Here is an 18,691-nt window from a genome sequence, read left to right as displayed (position 1 = left end):
CATATGAGCTTTGCTTTTGTCTGGCAGAAAAAAAATGATGAGAAGTTCTTTTCCTGTAAGAAAACAAGATAACAGCTACAATGCCAAAATGGAAATTTTTATCCATGGATGGAATTGATGTAATAAAATCTATTCATTTTCTTTGTAATACTGCATTACAGCAGTTTTCCTGCTATCTGAAAAGATGTAAGATTTTCTCAATATATGTATTCCTCTTTTCATTTGACCTTATTAAAGTAGCTTCTTAATTAAGCCATTTATTGTTGGGCTTTTCTTAAATTGAGATCCAGAATTTCACATCCTGGAATTGATTCAGACATAATATAATATAAATGTTACAATTACTGTTTCTTTTGCTATGAGAGAAAGCAAGGAGTAAATATAAATTTAAATAAAGAAAATTATTTATGAACTCCATGGTATTGGCTTTTGTTTCACTCAGCTACTTTAGCTGGAGACAACTTTTTTTGTCAGATACTTCCATTCCTGTGTTTTCATGAAGTGAGTTTTCCCATATTTGCACAGTGAGCCCTAGTATTCTTTCCAAGCCAATTTATAATAACATTTTAAAACATTAATTTCATACTTGCAGTTAAAGACATTTCTATTAATTGAAACAACATCTCATTAGAAGAGAGCTCATTAGAAGATACAGAGCAGGTAGTAGTTCAAGTGACAAGTAGGAAAAAGGAGAATAAGATGTATAATAGGAATATTTTCTGAACTGGGCAAAAGAATTTGTGGAGAACAACAGATTCTTGAAAATGATGTAAAATGTCCCCTAGTTTCTTCATGCAATTACACTATGGGATCTATACTACTATAATACTTGCATGACAAGATTAATTAGTGGTAAGATTCATGGAAAATAGGCTAACATTCTAAAGAAAATAGTCTGTTTTCTCTCAAACTTATTTATTTTATATATTTTATATATAAAATTATATATATATATAATATATAATATATAATATATAAAAATATATGTATATAGTATATAAATATATATATATTATATTTTCTAAATTTGACACCCAGAAAAGCAGAAGATAACTTGATTCAGTAAGACTCAAATTTACAGGAACATTCACAGTCTGATAAGACAGCCTGCAGTAAGATAAATTACTAACATTCAAAAAAAAACTCAAGCCTCTATAATCGGATAAGAACTCAACTGACAAGATTTAGGTCTAAGAGTGAAAATAAAGTAGGATGACTAGTCTTGGCAATGACACAGAATATCAGACTAGAAAATGGAGATCAAGTAAAACTTGATGTCATACTTCTGGAAAGATATCTGTGGCATTATAGGTGATCTATGCAGAAATAGAAAGCTCTGGATATAACAAGATAATGTCAAAAAAAAAAAAAAAAAAAAAAAAAGAAGAAGAAGAAGAAGAAAAGTCTGTGACTAAAATATATGGAACATATCACAGAAAAAAGAAAAAAACGTTTTTATTCCTGCAAAATGATGACAGATTTGACAGTAGTGCTTCCTGAAAAGATGTCAACAGATCTACATGGTTGCATCAGCAAGGCTTACCTGGAACTGAGTTGCTTTTGACCTTCAGTGTGTCTCATTTACCATGGCATTTACAGTATGATACAAAAACATTCATTCAAGCATCTCTGAATAACTAGGAGACAACAAAATTCCTGTGGGTGCTTTGGTGTTCTAAAATGGTGGCAGCACAGGAATTATTTGTTTTAACTAGTCAGTATTTGTGTTACAGAATCTTCTAAAGTTGATGACCTTGAAATAACTAACTACAACATGTCAATCTATCAAATCCAATAAAATATTTTCTATGTTATTTTGATTTGAATATAATGAGTTGGCAGTTTCTAAATGAGTTGTCTTTGAATGATAGATAGAGAAGATAAAAAAAAATTGTGCAGTCCAAATCATTCTGCAATAATATACAAAATTGTGTGACTACAGGCTCAATATAGTGCATATCACACAGATTAATATGAAAATCCAGAGGATTGATTAAAGGCTACAAGTTTTTTAAGTACTTTATTTGTTGTATCTCAAAACAAACATTTTATCCTTGTAAAATTCAATTAATGGATCACCACGCTTTGCCCATTAATTATAGTTCCTGAAGAGCATCTGTAAATAGATGAAGAACACAATCCAGAAGCAGTATATCTAAGGATGCTGTCTGAGGAGAGAGTTCCTAAATCCTGTACAAGTCTTAATTTTAGTAAATTCAGAACTGTGAATATACTGTCTACTCTGCATAATTTTAGAAAGCAGAGGGCTCCTACCACCAGTTTAACTGGCAGCCTAGATGTGCTTGCTGCTTAGAGAGACTACATTGCCATTGCTGTTACTCTGGATGAGATGAGATGTCTAAGATGAGGTTATACACTAGAAATATGATTCTAAAACATAGCTAAGCTGAAAATCATCTACTTCTCTTCTGTGTAAACCCATGGTAGGTGCCATGCTCTGAGGAAAAGAGCTCTTGAACAAGACAGACCAAAGCCCAACTCCTTGCATGTCAGCTGCCAAAGAGAACAAGTTAACTCTTTGGAAGATGAGTCCACCTGGTTGTCTTCCAAAAGGGATCTAGTGCAAAGTGAGGAAGGTGTTGGAAAATATGCAAGCTCCCAGGTTTTAGGTTTTTACTTAGGGTTGTGGTGACAGTACAGAAAGTATTGATAAGGAAGGAGGTATAAATAAGGAAGAACAGAGCATCCTGTGCCTTAAATCAGAGACAGGGCTGCACTCCACTGCAATGTCTATCTGCAGCCTGAGTGCATCAACATCTTTAATCTCAGGCAGTCACAACAGGAAAAACAGGGCTTTTTTGAATGGATCCTCCTATGTCAGTACTATACGTAATGCAAAAATTTGGCTCCAGGAAAAACAGGGTTTGTGAAAGAAGGAATGAAAACATCTGCAATTTTACATTTCCTTCCATGATACTCTGGAGATACCACAGAGGGACTTTTCAACTACACTTAAATGTTGAGTCTATTTATTTATATGACTATGAGAATTCTTTGATTCACACAGACCTCTTGTAGAAACAGAAGCTACATGAATTCTGCTAATGCCTGTGGTGACCTGAAAATACAGCTTTTTAAGCCAAGATTATGGCAATGTAAACAAATAGCTACACTAGGCAGTCCAGGGATGGCATTTCTTTGCATGCTGTATACTCGCTGACTGGAACAAATTTAACACTCTTTTGTTTTATTAAACGGTGGCAGTTAAGGTGTCTCTATTATGAACTACTAAAGATAAAAATAATTTGGAAAATGACTTTTAAATCCTTTGAAAGCCAGAATTCTAAAATATGGAGAATTGAGACTTTGTTTTAGAAGTTTTCTATTTATACATCTCTCACTTTCTCTCTGCATACGTGTATTATCTTCCAAAATGTGAGTGCTTTTTTTTTAAGACACATATCTGAATGCAAAATCCATCATTCATGTATTTTTAAAGAACAACCTTTTCACTGTTTAAAAAAAAAATTAAGTAGATATTTTGTATAAACTAATAACAAAGTTAGAAATTACATAATATTTTGTACAGCTTCCAGCTATAAATTTGGTGTGTGAGCCAGCTACTTCTTGAGTTTCAGAAGCACTTAAAACACTTAATTCCTTGGATGAAAATGTTCCTTGGTAAATTGTGGTGCAGAGGTCTTCTGGCTACAGAGATAAGGCATAGATGAATACTAAATTTATTTCAAGATGGAGTCACATTCTTAATCTTTGAATTTCACAGGTCCTACAGATTAATATTTCTTTTAAAGTTTTGCTAGTCTATTAAAGAATTTACTTAGAAAACAGATCAGGGAACATTCTCTGGAGCCTATAGCAAACTTAAGCATTTAAGAATATATTTATAATCACTGAAAACCAGAGCTCATATCTGTAGTTTCTGCATGGCTATTTTGTGAACTCGATTGAATGTTTAGAAGATGGCAATTCTAAACATAAATACTACCTGTCCTAGGACTTGTCAACATCAGAAATGAAAATGTAGCATTTCTAAAGCAGGAAGTGTACTTTCTTTTGAAGGTCATGTAAATTAAATGCTGACGATCATGAAACGTATATTGCAGTCATTTAATATCTGTGGGATTAGTAAAAGGATGGCTTGGTTTCCTGTTTCATTCAATTTTTGAATACAGATACTTGGTATCTTGGTAGGCTTATTAGGCCTGTATTTCAGTACTTTCCGTGCTGGAAATAAAGTCAGCAACTAAAGAAAGTAGCTACTTTACGAGTTTCCATGTGTATTGCAGGAGCAAAGATGTAGAGAAATTTGAAATTTGCTCCATATGCATAAAAGTTCATTAGAATGTGAGAAAAAAAAAAAAAAAAAAAGTAAAGAAATTATTCTGTCTTTGCAGAACAGCATTTTTTTTTATTTAATTGTCTTCTACATTTGTTCTAGAGGAATCTGAGCCTATTTGGAAACACTGCTAATTATAAATTAAGATTGAAAATACGGAAATTACAGGACTAGTTGATGGTATATATCTATTGGATTTGTAAGGGCAGCCCACGCACATATTGGTGTTTCTTTATGTTCTATATTCTCCATACTTTGATACTTGTTTCTAATTATTCCTTTTTCTGTACTAGCCATCTGTCTGATCCACAGTCTCTTTGTGTACACAGACAAGACTTGACAATGTGCACAAACAAAAGTGTTTGTCCTGTTGTATGAATCCTGTCTCAAAGCTTGCTTCCTGAGATATTTCTTGTGATAAGACTGACTTGTTTAGGAGATGAGTGATGGGTGTTGCCCTGTGGCAATCAACATCACTGTATGGACAATTTTACATTTGAAAGCACTTCTTTGGAGCTGTTTGCCTTCTGAAGAGAGTGCTCAGAACTGTTTACAGGTGGATAACCTGGCCTGTGACCAAGTAATTCCATGGGAGATTGGGGGATGATACCATTGTATCCTGTGAAGGCAAGATACAAGCTGAGGACTCCCAGCTCCATCTTATCTGCTGGCAGGGCCCAGAAGATGGGAACAAAAGGAGTTCCTGCTGTGATCCAAAAGCCAGAACCTGTCACTCCAAAAAGAGCTGACTCAACCACTTTGGACTTATAAATAAGTTGATACTAGCTTTGGAAAGAAGTCGCCATCATTGCCATGCTTACTGTCTTCGTCAACAGAACGATGCCCAATGACCCACCACCTGAAGACTGAGCTATGAACTACGCTGGATCCATGGTGGTGACTATCTCCCTTTTGCTTCCTATAAAGACTGCTTGCTTCTTTCCTGTTGCCCTTCTTTCCTTAGCCATCACCCTAATTTGTGATAGTGTCCATCCTCCCCTTCCCCATCTCCCTGATTAAGATTCATAATAAACTGGTTGGACCAACATTTGAACCGTTGCTTCTTAATCTCATGCCAGGGATGCAGATATCAAAGAACCTCCTCTCCCTCCTACAAATTAGAGCAAGACACCTGTATGTAGCTGTGGAAACATTCACTCTATAAGATAAGTCAAGCCTTATTTTTTTTATTTTAAACAACATTGTTTATAATACCATACATACAATACCATAAATAATTTTTTATTATTTCTCAGTCATTACACTTAAAGGCTTTGAAATTGAGTCTCCAGACATTAGACTCCCCTATGAGCTTGCTAATACATAACACTCTTCCTATTCTTTACTCTTGTTCAACCATAATGAGCATCTTTCTATTTCTCCTACAAGGAAATAACTTTCTTTTGCCTTTTCCACCTAACTTTCATCCCAAATAAACACAGAAATTAAATGCCTTCTCTTCTGAATGCCTTGGAGTATCCCAGTATTCTGTCACTCCTGTATCATATGTTTTAATAGCTAGGCTGGAAGGTAAATTGAGAATCTGGGATTTACAAGGCTGAGGAAGAGAAACTGCAATTCAGTAGAAGTAACTCATAAGCTTTTTTTTGAGGGAAGGAGGGAGGGCCTGGGGTGGGAAAGGGGACAGTCTCTCTCAGTTCTTTAAAACAGCTTTTACAGACTAATTTAAAACACAGAACTCATCTCCGTTTTCCATGAAATGCTTGCTTACAAGTGACACATCAAACTGACAATCCAGATTACAGGCTTTATTAAAATGCAATCTCATAACAGTTTTTCCAAACACAAAAGTTGCATCTTTAAAAAGATAGTTCAACCAGTTGTAAAATACTGTTCTGCAAAGGCAGAGAATAATGTCTAGAAACCAAATGAGTTCATCAACAGTTATGAAAGTCATCTGCTTTCTCAAAGAGCTATAGAAAATGCAATGGGTACATTTCTTCTTTTTATTCTTCAACATATACTCAGCCTAACCAATATTTTCCTCTTCTCTCTGCTTCCCACAATGGTACTATGAGGGATCAGCAATGCAGAACAGCTTTAAAACATTGAGATAATAAAGGAAAAAAGGTTATGCAATGTTTTCACTTGCACGCCTTTTAGTGCAAGTACATTGCTATTTACTTCTTCATACTCAGCAGCAGTTCCTGTGAAATCATAAATATAATTTCCCCTTTAAGAACTTCAGAGATACATCAGATAATTTAGTAGCAGATGCAATATAACACGATCTTAAAGTAAAATTATAGAAATAGTTTTCCTAACGTTTTAACTTTGTCCCATAGAAAGTTTGAAAATTTGAGAATTGTCTGGTAAAAATATGACAATCTTTATAAAAGTTCAAAAGCAGAAATTAAACAAAGGAACTGCAACATTATGATGTACTTCTGGAACTAAGAGAAAAATATTACTTGTCTTGACTGGCTAACAGACTTTTTGTGAATCATCTACTAAGTATTCAAAACCTAACTAGAAAACAGGTCAGAAGAAAGGTGGGTAAAATGGCAGTTTGTTACACTTTTCAGAAATGTTATACAGCATCATAATCAACTGTCCTTCCTATTGCAGAGCATACAAAAATAGTTGAGGGCTAATTCATGAATCCTAGCTCTACCTTAATCGTAGTTTGGACGATCTAAAGGTAGATCAGGGGTAGGAGTGGTCTGAACCACATTACTGGAGCAAATTCAAAATCTAGACTAGTGTTTGTGGTACGTTAAGCAGATGCTTTTTTATCCCACCGCCATTGAAGGTTCATTCGATTTATTCCTCAGAAGATGGAAAATTTCATGTATTTTCATACCATATTCCCTGATCATAGACTAGCTCCTGCTGAAATTTATTTACCCATGTTGCATGAAAAAGGCAAATAAATTTAGCCTTTATTAAAAATAAATAAAATAAACTTCCTTGTATTCCAACTTATCCTTGGATACCAGAAGGGCTGGAGGTGGCTAAGTTTAGATTCTGAGTAATGCCCAGTTCGGTGCTATAAATCTGGTCATGTTCAATACATCAGATTCACAAATAGCACACTGCCCAATTCATCTAGTTGCATTTGAATACACATTTATGATCACTCCTAAGGAAGGCGTAGCATTTCATGGGGACAGCAGGAATAACAATGAATTGTTCCAAATAAAATATAGAATGATTAGAGAGGGACATGACCATAGGTTTTCTTTTGGACATAATGTAGTTATGTAAAATCAGTTTATATGATTACATGGGGAATTTATAATAAACTAGTAAAAAAAAAAATAAAAAAAAAAAAAAATCAGATTCTTAGTCTTTTACTTTTCTCTTATTTCAGGAGTTATCTGAACCAATCTGAAATTAGAATCCACTTCTGCCCTCAAGAGTGCCAGACAACAGCTGCTGTAAAATCATCTAGGGACTTTCCTCTATACAGATGTACAATTTTGTTTGGGGCTCTGATAATGTATCTCATACACCTCCAATAATAAGGCTATAAATATTTTTAAAAGGGTAATGATTCCACCTCTTGTGATATTTTTTTTTTTAACTTTTATTTTATTATATTATTTTATTATTTTACTGTCATTTCAGAGGGGGAATTATTTGCTGTTGCTCAGAGAGTGTGATTCTGGCCTATTCTGTCCCCCTCCTTTTCCCTCAACCCCCAGAAAAAGAGGCCAGAGGGAGATGAAGACTATACAGGTTCAAAGCAGTTTCTGTGCTGCCTCATTAGTGGTTCTCACCTGCGCTGTCTGCAATAGAAAAAGAGACAGAAACCACAAGTAAAAGAGAAAATAGTTATTGAACATTAGTTTTCATAGTCTTCATAAGCAGTGCAATAATAATGTAAATACACTGTTTGCATCTAATTGCCTTGTTGCCTGAGCTGGCCTCATCTGTGTCCCAGTTTCACCTGGATCTTTGGAGGTCTGTTTTCAAATAACACTGCTTTTTCTCCTCAACTTGGGAAATAACCTGATCTGAAATTTGACTGAAGATACTGAAGATACAACTAGATATTTCATGTTAACTGGATTCTCTACAATTTTTAAAGAAAACCTGAGAAATCTCAAGTTCCATTGTTAAAAAAAAAAAAAAAAAAAAAAAAAAAAAAAAAAAAACCATCAGGAATACTTAAAAAGATCCCATCAATTGGTATGGTTTTAATACTCTAAGATCAACAGTGAATAATCCACATGAATATCTAATTAGGTTGTTAATACTTAAGTACCACATAGGACTAACAAGACTTCACTGAATATGCTGAAAATATGCCTTTGAGTGTTATGCTAGCTGAAACTGAATTCAGCAGCTCTGTTTTCATTTTTATACCAATATTTTACTGTAGCTCAAAAAGAGACTGAGGATATTTACCTTGAATAAAAAAACAGAAAATAGCAACCCTTGGGGGAAAAATTTTTAGAAACAGGTACTGTGGCTCTTGTGGCTGATCTTTGTACTGAAGTACAATATATTCCATAGCTTTAGAATTTTTTTTCCAGACAAGTCAAGCTGTGACGGGGGGAAAGGGGAAACTCTTCTAAGTTACAGCAAATCTGTTAGATCTTACTAACTGGCAAGGGTCAGACCAGGCCAGTATTCAAATGAGACTCCTTGAATGAACATGGAGACATTTCCAGGAAGTGCAGTTTATAACTTAGTAGAGAGCTTCCTTCCTTCCTTCCTGCCTGCCTTCCTCCCTCCCTCCTTTCGTTTTGGACATAGGATTAAATCCTGTGTCAAAAATCCCCACTTGTTCTCTCGGGTTCTACACTGTACCAGGAATGCAATTAAACAGTAACGGTGACATTCATCTCTCCTGCTTTAATATCTACAATACAGATGTATCAGGCTAAGTAAATCTCCAGAGGCTCCCTTAATAGACAACAGGGAAACATAGGTACATTTAGCATGAGGATCATCTGGTGCATCTTAGAAAAATTAGGAGGAGCTTAATTACCCTCTTACATTTTTAGTTGTTGTACTGATTCTAAGTTATAAAGAAACTTTTTATAAGATCTGAAGTGTTGAATTCCAGTGAGAATTTGTTCACAAATTCTCAAGCATAACTTCATGTGATAGTGATATTCTTCATTGATTTATCATGTTCAGTGATGCCATTTAGTAGGCATTTTCAGTTTTCATGGTCATATTTTTAATGTCTTTATCTCTCTTTCTGACAAAGTTACCTACCTCATTGGCAAAAGGGAAGTCAGGTGTTGTCATCTTTTTTTGATTCCAGCAAGGCTTTTGATACTGATTCTCACAGGATCCTTCTGGATAAAACACCAGCATACAACTACACAAAAACATAATGCAACTGGTAAACAGCTGGCTGATGGGTCAGGCTAGTCAGTTTGTATAAATGAGGCTACATCAGGCTGTGAGACAGTCAGTAGTGATATTCTGCATGGGCCCTTTTAGGGACAATTCTCTTTAATGGTTTCAACATTGATTTAGATACAGTACTCAAAAGGTATACTAAGTTAGTTTGGAGACAACACTAAACTGGGAGGAGTTATTGATTTCATTGAGGGTAGAGATGTCTTGTAGAGACATCTCAATAAATGGGAAGGCTGGGCAATCACCAAACACGTGTTAGAATTCAAAAAGTGTCTGGACAGTGTTCTCAGAAATATAGTTTGAATTTTGAGTAGTTCTGTGTGGAGTTAGGAGTTGGACTTGGTGATACTTATAGGACCTTTCCAATTCAGGATATTCTGATTCTAAGATTCTATGATAACTGAATATGAAAGAGATCTAAAGTGTTAAAAATACAGAAGACCATTCACTTTGCTCTTTGGTTCTGAGGATACAAGGATGTCCACATATGGATTATTTTCAGATAGCTATAGCTGTTTAGATAAATGCCATTACCAAACCTCAATCCTCAGATATTATGTTTGTTTTTCAGAACAAGTGTGATCAGCTTAAAGATAAGGCAGATATAGAAAATCTCCTACTTCTACATAACAAAGAACTGTTTTATCTTTATGGCTGGACATTGTGTAAAAAGACAAAATCAGCCACGATTAAAACAGTGTTCACAACTTTTTTGAAGACACAAAGAGGAGTCAGTGAAATATTATTTCTGTCATTTCTCTGTCTAATGAAAACTTCCATATAAACACATGCTCAGAGCTCCTTGCTATACTTGAGAGCAGCTGCTGGATAGATGAAGCTCTGCATACAATATCCCCTGGCCAAGTGAAAGAAATTCTTGGTGAAGTTCATGTTATGCCCTTTTCCCTACATAATGAAGATTAAGTGGTGAAAATTCTTATCTGGAATTGTGGCTAACCAGTGCTGTCTGCAGATCACAGCTCTGTGAGGTCTTATAACTAACTCATCTGGTCACAGTCCTCATTCTGTGTTTTGTTCTTACAACTCATCCTTGCAAAGAATCATTACATACACAATGTACCCCTGCTCTGAAATGTGTGTACCTGTAGGTCTGCATACTGATGTATCCATATGACTGTGAATCAGCACCTGCAAAGTGCTCAGCTTTCTCGTCTCTTGTCATTCTGTGAACTCCTGTATACTTGCCACAAGCTAGAAGCTTATACACTTAACATCTGAAGAAAAGACAGGAAACATCTGGGACCAGATTAGTTCATTTATATGTAAACTCTTACCAAGTGTAGATCTCCTGAAGAAGGAGTTAATTTAGCAATCTGAAAACAGTGGAAAAACAGTGACATCACTAGCACCATTATTTATACTTCCAGGCACTAATTACACACCTTGACAATATACAGATATTCAAAGGATTTGTTTCTGTCTCTGCACTAAGTGGTATTCAGTTTTCTGTTGCAAATTTAAAATACCGTGTCTAGAGTTTCATCTCCTAGTAAATAACTCTATATGTACATAGGACTATCTCTTCTCAAAAGAATTTACACTAAGATTTAGACAAAAAGATAAGAAGAAGGAAAATATCACCCAGATTACCTATATTTCTGCTAGGAAATCTCAGGTAAATCTTGGTCTGGAGAGATATCAGCATTAAGTCAAATACTTCTTATTTCAGTAGAACTGATCGAGAAAAAAGGAACATCACAACCATTGTAAAAACTCAGTTTTCTGTACACATCAATAGCATTGTAATTCTGATATTTTCTTAATTGTTAATCCTTTGAATATAGGCTTCCTGGAAATATATATATATATTTTTTCCTATCTGCGCTTTTTTATGTGAACTGGGGTAACCTTGTTAGTAGTAAATGCTGACTGTCAGGATCAAAACCACTCTCCAGCACAGGTGAATTAGAAGCAGATTATTCCAAGTCTTGCAGAAAAATGTTTCCTGTTCCTACCACTGAATAGAATAAACAAAAGATAAAGAATATTATTGAGGGCATTGTCTAAATGTCTTTTGAATACTGACAGGCATGAGACATTAACCATCTCTCTAGGAAGCTGTTCCAGTGCTTGACTACACTCACATAAACAAAGTTTTCCTGATATCCAGCCTGTACCTCCCTCTGCGCAGCTTTGTCTTCCAGCATGTCATGTCATCAGTTACCATGGAGCAGAGACTGGCTTCTCCCTCTCCACTTTCCTTCAAGGAGCTGTAGAGCACCGTGATTTCATCTCCCAGCATCCTTTTCTCCAACGTGAATCGAAGTGTCCTCAGCCTCTCCTCATAGACATGACTTTCAATCTTTTTACTAGCTTCATTGTCCTCTGGCTTTCAAGGTTGGTATTCAAGGACCTTAATGTCATTTTTATGACATTATGACCTCAATATTCAAAGTAGGGCTTCAAAATATTGCACTTTTTTTTGCTGTCTGGTTATGCTGTATTTAATGAACTCCACAATGCATTTTGCCATTTTGGCCAACTGCTACCTCTTTCTGAGCCTGCTGTCACCAGGCCTCCTCCTGTTAAGCTGCTCTCCAGCAGCTGATCTCCTAGTCTGTGCCTGTGTCTAGCATTACTCTATGCCAGGTACAGAACCCTGCGCTTTCCTTTGTTGAACTTCATGACATTGCTCCGTGCTCCAATGTATATAGATCTCTGCAAGGCCTCTCATTTCTCTAGGGAGGTGATGGCACTTCCCAGTTTAGTATTGTCAGCAAAGTTGCAGAAGTAGCACTCCAGTCCTTCATCCAGACCACTGACAAAAATTTTGAAAGAGAATAGCTTTAGAGTTGAGCCCTGGCAAATAACGGTGGTGACTATCTGCCACCTAGAGGCAGATCCTTTTACCGCTCAACTACCGTTGAGTCATTTCACCTGGAATAGCACAAACCAGCTCATTTCATAGCTGGACAGTATACCCAGAAGGATGCCATGAAATATTGTATCAGAACCTTTACTTACATCCAGAAAGATTACATTCACTTCCTTCAGCCACCGATCATCGATCACCTTATTGTAGAAAGAGATCAAATTACTAAGGGTGGACTTTCCCTTGATGAAGCCATATTGACTATGCCTGATAATAGCTTTGTTCTTTAACAGACTTTCAGTACCCTCCAGGACGATCTTCTCCATAACTTTTAAAGGGACTGAGGTGAAACAACGTGAAAGATATGTAGTTTCCTGTGTCTTCTTTCATGCCGTGTACACAGATAACATTGACTAACTTCTGGTAAGCAAGGACCTCCCCAGATACCCAATACCTTCCGTAAACTGTGGAGAGGGGTCCAGCTATAATATATGCTAATTCCTTCAGCACTCTGAGTTGAAACCCATTTCACCCCAAGGACTTCTGAGCGTTCTGCTAACACAGCTGTTTCCTTGCAATTTCATGTTGGAAATCTGTTGCTAATATTTAAATACATAGCTCTGATAACCATCTTCACACCATTTTTCTTTTGTTTACACTTCGTTGATTTAATTGACATCACGGAGAGGCTACAAGAATGCCTAAGCAAGAAAATTTACATCGAGTTCTGTAGACAAAACAGCTGATACCATTTTCACAGCAATCTGTCTCAAAAACCAAGATGCCAAGAGACTTCTCTCCTCTGACAATCCTGATGATGCTGTTCTTGTCTCTCTCACCTTTAAAACACAGAAATTCTGCTTGTATATTTAGAATGAGTGCATTTCTCGGATCTCTGGGAAAAAAAAAAAAAAATAATGAAACCCTTACCATCCTCCCACCCCATATTACATTGATTCTTATGGGGAAAAATTGCCTTGCTGATGTTGAATTTCTAACTGTCACACTTTTCTTGAATGTCATGAATTGCAAAGGATAGCTGTACTAAGAATTACAATGAAAGAAGAAACCATATTGACCAATGGATCTATGAGGTCAGGAACATACACATACTTTTTTTTTTTACTTTATGTAACTAGGTGCAGTTTGCACTCTGATACTTTTATGGATGAAAACTCCAGTCTAATTCTATTCAACTGCTTTCCATCACAGCAATTTCTACTGTTTTTTTTTTTTTTTTCATTGCTGGTGCTGCTGTGGCACCAGGATGACTAAGGATTTGCTCTTCCTTTAGCTAGTGTTCATTGCATAGATGTCCTTAGAAACAGAATAAAATCCTGACACGAAACACAGGAGGAGCTTTTTCTGTACTGAAATAATGATAAGGAAAATCTGTAATATAAGAGCACCAAATTCATGGTGAATGATTACTGAATATTTTGTATGAGAAATATGTCAGATGCCGAGAAGACAAACCTAACACACTGGTATCTTAAAATGCATTTTTTTTTCATGGAAATCTGGAAATTAAAATACAATATTTGCTTTTAATAAAAATTATATAGATTATTTGCTTGGGATGAAGAGGCACTGGAACATGTTGCCAGAGAAGTGGATATATCATCTCCTAGGTGTTTAAGGCCGGGTTGAATGGAGCCCTGAGTAACTTAATCTGGTGGATGACAATGCTGTCCACAGGAGGGGAGCTGGAATTAAGTGATCTTTAAGGTCCCTTTCAACCCAAGTCATTCTATGGTTTCAAGATTCTATGATTTTCTGTGATAGCGTATCTAAGTCAGCCCAAAAGTAATTTGTCCTATTTATTTCCAATGTAACTACAACAGATACAAAGAGCACAATAACACTATCTGATAGAGCAAATTCTCAGCTACAAAATGCTATTTTTCAAGGTAGCCACTACCATTAGCTATGCATTTTTGCTAGGGATGCACAAAAGCCTGCATGACACACTCAAAAATCTGCACCAGCAAAGGTGACCCACTGTTTCACAGTTGCTATGATAGTATGATAGTCACTGCTAGGAAAAATGTTGCCCAAGCCATCTTTCACTGGCCCAAATAGATAAAGAAGAAGCCAAATCCCAATGATACAGTGGGTGTGGAAAGACAATCCAGCCAAGACTGGCAATGTGCTCTACAGTCATCAGACCGCTATGGGGCCTGGCATTCTTGTTGCAGTAGAACTGTTGTCTTCTTCTGTGGCCTGACTGAGCTTCAGCTTAGTGTTGCAATGTCGTGTCAGAATTGGTGGTTTATCCAGGTTTCAGGCAATCCAGAAGGATCACCTCTTTCCTATCACAAAAGACAATGCACATCACTTTACCTGTGCAGGCTGCATCATGAACTTTTCCTTTGATGGAGAATTCAGATCATCACTCTGTAGACTGTCATTCTGACTCCAGCTTGTAATGGTGATACCATGTCTTATCACAGATAATGACACGATCCAGGAAACTGCTACTGTCAGCCTATCTGTTCAATATGTCCTGACAGTCTTGCAGACAGCATTCTTTTTTTTTTTTCCCCCTCCCCCCTTTGTGGACATTCATGAGACCTACCTGGTACAAACTTTGAGATATCCCAGTCTTATCAACATAATTTCCAATGCATTGAAGCAGATATTCAGCTCCATACGCAGTTCCCTGGGTACGTGATCTCATTAGGAGACTTACCTTGTTGTCACCTAGGGCAGTGTTTTTAAATATCAGAATAATACAAAATACAGGTTTAGAAGAAACTGAGCTCAGTGTATAACAACTGCAATTTTACATATTTTTTAAGAATTCTCCTTTCCCTAGGAATCACTAATATCTGTGTACCTCCAGTGCAAGTCACTTTGCTTTTCAGAAGATTCTTGGTATAATGAACAGTCAGAACATCAAATAAAAGCCATTTTGGCCCATAGGGACATCATGTTGCACCTGCAAATGAATACAAAAAGACCTACTTACTGAATCTAACAATGCAGTTATATAACAAAATCATTCTTGCATCTTCAGTTATATGTTTCAGATCTTATTGCAATTTCTTTTTCACTTGACAGGAAAGAAAAATATTCCAGTCTGGAAAGGAAATGAATATAAACTAAATAATATTCATCAAAGAGAAAGATTACAATTGTTAGTTTTTCATTAATTTCAGAAGCATTTATGAGGCATGCAGATTGACTGTAAGCATACTTAGAATTCATAAACATATTCTGAATGCTCTGGATGTGTTATAAAGAGATGCCAGATTGTTTACATTGGCTGTTCAGTTTAACTGATCTCACAGTATTTCTGTTCCTTCACTGTTTGACAAATTTATTAGCAGGACAGTGGGTAAAAAAAATATCAAATAATACACTATTAACGTCTCTGGTTTCACAAAATAACTACTGAAAGCATAATAAGCCCTAGGTATCCAGCAACCCAGTATTTGAAAATATAATATCTAGCCCTTTTTATTTAAAAAATATATATAAACAAAACATAAAAAAACCATAATTCAAATAGTATCCTCTCATAACAGAACCACCTTGTAATTTAAGCAGCAAAACGCTTGAGCCTAAGATTCAACAAAATGTACAGGATAAAAGAAGAAATACAGCTGTGTATTGGAATTGTCAGTATGCTTACATATATCCTAACCCATTTCTGCATTAACCATGCCAAATTCTTGAATGTTCTGATTCTTCAAAGAAACATATTTTGGAAAAATATTTTCCTTGACAACACTGCTGTATTGTGTGAAACAAATAGGTGCAAACACAAATTTAGCTTGGAGATTTTGTTCTTAGAATTGAATGAAAAAGCAGCAACAAGAGAGTAACAGCTTTCCTGGAACAAAGTAGGTATTTTAGGCACTCCAATACTAAGCATGCCATTTATCCTTAATTCTCCTTTTCTATAGTATGCTGTCAGTGGCTGAAAATAAAGGCAAGTATAGTTACTGAACCTCTTTGTGAGCCCTGAAAGCTGGTAGCATTGCAAATGAATTAGAAATTCTCTCAAATGTAAGAAGAACAGAAGCAAGTCACGCACCTAAGTTTTTGCACAGTTAGCAGAAAGACAAAAAATACAAAATATCAGAGGTTCTGCTCAAAGAATTGATTTAATCAGTGTCAGACTAACTAAGCATCTACATTACAATCTGGCTTACATACAAGAAAAAAATGTGTGTGTGACAATTCCTTTTTATTTTGTTTCTTCACCACCCACTGCGGTGTTTGCATTTTTTGCATTTCATACACCTGAATGACAGTTAAAAATAGAAGACTACTGGAATTCTGGAAATTCATCCTTAAAGCTTTCCATATCAGAGCCTAAGTTAAGCATATATTGAAACTGATTTTCTAATTGACAAACTGCATTTGGAGCTCAATCTTCATGAGAACGTACAGAATGATGTCTTTTTCCTTGAAGAGCTATTCTTACAATGCAGATACACTGAATACCTTGCAGGAATTTTAAGTCTCAATGAAATAGCATGAGGTTACAAAAAAAAAGCCAGAGTTTTGTCCCCCCCAATGTTACTTCCACAGAATTAACAAGCTCTTGGCTTCAAAGGGCAATTTTTACTAGAATCCTTTCTCATGTATTTTTACCGATCATTTTTTCTCTACATTCTACATGCCTTGATAAAAAAAATAATTGAAAAATCACAACCTGTGGTGCAATCATAATTGTTACTGTATCTGCTCCAGGAACATGGGCAGGCTTACTCACCTGGTTCTCCCTGGCTACAGCAGCTAACACTTTCTCTCACTTTCCTTGAAGAAAATTCATCAAACACTAATTGATTTGAAATTGCCGTTTGCTTCCTAACCCACTACAGGAAAATGGCTTGCAGCTTCACAACAACCTTAATGAAGTTCAATTAGACTTGCTTTCCCTCTCTGGTGCTATAGCTACATGGACGTTCTCTGACCCACTACTCTTTTCCTATATTTGTAAGTTTTCTCAGACAAACCACGTCAGAATGAGCACAAAGCAACACCTGTGCTGTCAGCATAGAAGAGAGGCCTGAAATGCAAGTAGATGTATAAATGAGGTTGATTTAGGATCTGTACTATGGCGTAGCTCTGACTTAGCTGATTTTGACTGAAATGAAGGAGGAGATCATCTCCAGCAAAAGAAGCTTCTCTAGCAAATCTGTAGCAAGAAGTTGCATTGCTGAAATTCTCACAAAGTCAGTTGTCTGTGACACAAAGAATTAATGCTTTTGAAATTAGCAAATTCACCCAACGCCTACCTGTAGGAACATACTGAGGGTTTTGTTTGGTGGTTGGTTTTGTTTTTTGAGGCTTAAATCTGAAAGTAAAAAAGAAAAAAAAAATGTGGAAAAAGGAAATGAGAATATAAAAATAAACATTGCCTTTCAACCACTAGAAATTGTATCTGTTAGCCAAATGTACCAATACCCGTAATATAATAACAAGAACGCAGCTTGAGACAGTGGAATTCTAACTATTGGAAAGAACAGTAAAAGGTCTTGAACTTTCACAAGTAAGCAGCAGTCAAAATAGTATGAGGATTTGGCTTGTTTACAGTGGGGTTTAATACTCGTATAAGGAGACTCACCTGTGATGACTCCCCTCGGAAAGCAGCGCTTCAAGCCCAACTGTGGTAATAAATGCTCCATTTGAAGGGGATTATCTCCTCCCCCTCTTCTTCTGATTTTTCAGAACAAAGCAGGAGGTGGAGAGAAGGAGGGGGAGATAATCCCTTTAGCACTTAGCACTTCACACCTGCCAGGTAAGTAATAAATGCTGCATTCCGGGGGGATTAGCACAGTACTTGTTTAGAGTGGAATAAAATGCTTTCAGACATTGGACCAACCCCCTGGGACAAAAGTCCAGTTTAGGTTTTGTCATTTAATTACTTCTTATAGTCTTCTTGCATTTGTTTGTTTGCTAACTCAAGTACAACAGCATGAAAACAACAAAAGCTGAGTTTCTCGATTTTCTGTGTTTCTGTGTGTATGCCATGAGAAAACTTAAACATATTGATACAATAAACAATTGATAATAAAATAACATTGTATTATTTAAAGATATGCATTCCACAAGAGGTAGAACGCTCTTCATGAAACCCATATCCCATGCAATGAAGTGTTCCTGAACTGAAGGTATGTTGAAGGAAGTTCATTCTGATCAGTGTATTAGTATCCTCACAGCAACACTCAACAATGTGAAGC

At 36.1% G+C, this 18,691-nt stretch overlaps 1 long non-coding RNA gene across 3 annotated transcripts; it reads right to left on the bottom strand.

Moving 5' to 3' along the window:
* Positions 1 to 9,511: 9,511 nt before the first annotated feature.
* Positions 9,512 to 18,201, bottom strand: LOC128073282 (uncharacterized). Of its 3 annotated transcripts, none has more exons than XR_008202659.1 (4): positions 18,076 to 18,201; positions 17,747 to 17,805; positions 15,334 to 15,435; positions 9,512 to 9,617 (listed from the first exon to the last, which is right to left on the bottom strand). It is a non-coding gene; the product is annotated as an uncharacterized LOC128073282 (long non-coding RNA). The 3 variants fall into 3 exon arrangements; XR_008202657.1 differs by lacking the exon at positions 9,512 to 9,617 and adding an exon at positions 10,652 to 13,389; XR_008202658.1 differs by lacking the exon at positions 9,512 to 9,617 and adding an exon at positions 14,736 to 14,806.
* Positions 18,202 to 18,691: the final 490 nt, after the last annotated feature.

This window comes from Tympanuchus pallidicinctus, unplaced genomic scaffold (genome assembly GCF_026119805.1).
Source record: "Tympanuchus pallidicinctus isolate F22 unplaced genomic scaffold, pur_lepc_1.0 scaffold8, whole genome shotgun sequence".
Lineage (NCBI taxonomy): Eukaryota > Metazoa > Chordata > Aves > Galliformes > Phasianidae > Tympanuchus > Tympanuchus pallidicinctus.
The sequence above is the reverse complement of the archived record's forward strand: the minus strand, read 5'-3'. Positions and strand labels throughout refer to the sequence as shown.